The sequence below is a fragment of the Cynara cardunculus genome, unplaced genomic scaffold (assembly GCF_001531365.2).
Source record: "Cynara cardunculus var. scolymus isolate 2C unplaced genomic scaffold, CcrdV1 Un_Scaffold_2854, whole genome shotgun sequence".
NCBI lineage: Eukaryota > Viridiplantae > Streptophyta > Magnoliopsida > Asterales > Asteraceae > Cynara > Cynara cardunculus.
The window spans coordinates 10,108-12,128 of record NW_020201241.1 but is presented as its reverse complement, the minus strand read 5'-3'; positions in this window follow the sequence as shown (position 1 = coordinate 12,128).

The window sequence follows — 2,021 nt, the reverse complement described above, 5'->3', positions numbered from 1 at the left end:
GAAGAACATAGGAATTTTTCCTATGAAAATGCTAAGCTTTACAAAGAAAATATAAAAAAATGGCATGATAAAAAGATTCTTCCAAAAGAGTTCATAGAAGGCCAAAAAGTCATGTTGTTCAATTCAAGGTTAAAATTATTCCCGGGAAAGCTGAATTCCCGATGGACCGGACCTTTTGTTATTTCCAAAGTATACCCCTACGGTGTCATTGACCTGATAGATCCAAAGAGGGGTACCACTTTCAAAGTGAATGGACAAAGATTAAAACCTTTCTTTGAGTCCATGAGTATTGCGCAACCTATTGAGGTTATCTTTCTAAAATAATAGTCTTTGTAAATATTTAGTATTTATATACATATATATATATATATATATATATTTATAAGCTATTATTTCTATTTTATTTTGCATTTTTGTTTTTTGTTTTTAGACTAAGCTTTTAATTTTATTTTTCTATCTAGAATAAGTATCTATTTATTTCATAATATATAATATATTAGGGTCATAGTAATTTTAATATTTGGGTTTTGTTTTAAATAATCTTTGGGCTGGAAATGAATTAAAAGAAAAAAGGCCCAATTTCTGGTTAACCAGGCAGGCCAAAAGAAATTAAAGCCCATTTGTTTTCTTATTAACAGGCCGAGAAGGAGGATGGCCCAAAGAGTAAACTCGCGTTGAGATCAAGTAACGCAGCCCGCGAAGATGAAGCCCAGCTATGAAGCCCAACATCGAGGCCTGTGCTTGGTACGGCCTGTCAAAGAGCCCACGCTTTTGTACCAGACCTCGACCGGATGTTGTCTCTTCACATTCAAAATCTCAAATCACCATAACCGTACTCGTCCTCTTCGAAGCAACCGTCATCCATATCTCATCAAATAACCATTCTCAAGAAGGAAGGGACTTCATTGAACTGGCATTGTTAAGGAAGGTACCATTTCTGACTAATCTCCATCATAAGCCTGATTTCTGTCAATCATCTAGGGAAAATTTTGAAATTTACGAAGCTACAATCTTGGAGACCAAGTTTAGGGGCAATATAACCCTTTAATCACTGTTCAACAACCATTTGGGTTTGATATTAACCATTGTTCACAACCATAGCTCTTTTTTTGCTCAAAGAAACACCACAAGTCCCCTGTTTCATTGGTATGGCTATCATAAAAACTCGAGCAAGAAGAAGGGAAGGAGAACCTGATTCCATGCCCCATGAAATCAATCATGATCACTCCAGCGAGAGTGAAGAAGAACCCATTGATGCCATTCCCTTGAGACAGGTCCCTTTTGCTAAAACCAAGCCTCAACTATTCACTCAACCCCAAACTCAGGCTACTATGATTGTGAAGTCTGAACCACAGTTTTTTCCACAATACCAATTTGGCCCAAGAATGACTAGAAGCAGAGCTAAGTGTTTGATCAATTTCAAGCCAGTAAAGCAAAAGAAAAGAACTGTGATTGATATATCTGATGATAGTGATTCACCATCCAAGAGGCATGATGTTCAGAGCAGCTCAAGCAGACCAACACAAAAGGACTCAACCTTTTTGAATATGATGGCAGATGCAGCAACTCAAATGAGCACTCAGAGCATACCTTCAAACATCACAGAGAGGCTCCAAACAGGTTTAAAAGTTTCTAGACCTTTAACTAGGGATTTATTGTCTAGCTTTCCTGTTTATCCTCAAGCCAGTGTGGGATTTATGTTAAGAAAATATGTGGATGAGGCCATTGTTGCCTCTAATGAGGTATTAGGCCTAAGATCAGCAACTTGTGCCCCTGTTATAGCTATGATCCGAACTCAGCCTTCTATGGCTGCCCAAGCATCTAAAAAGGGAAATTCATCCCTTAAGCACTCTGTTAGTGCTACTCTGGCAGCCATAGACAGGATGATTAGGAGGGAACCAGAGTGTAATCCAGCCCCTGCCCAACCACCTGTTACCACCACCTATGCACCTACTTTATTTAGAAACATGCCCATTGAGTTTAATTTCATGAAATCCCCACACTTCACCATTATTCCTGTT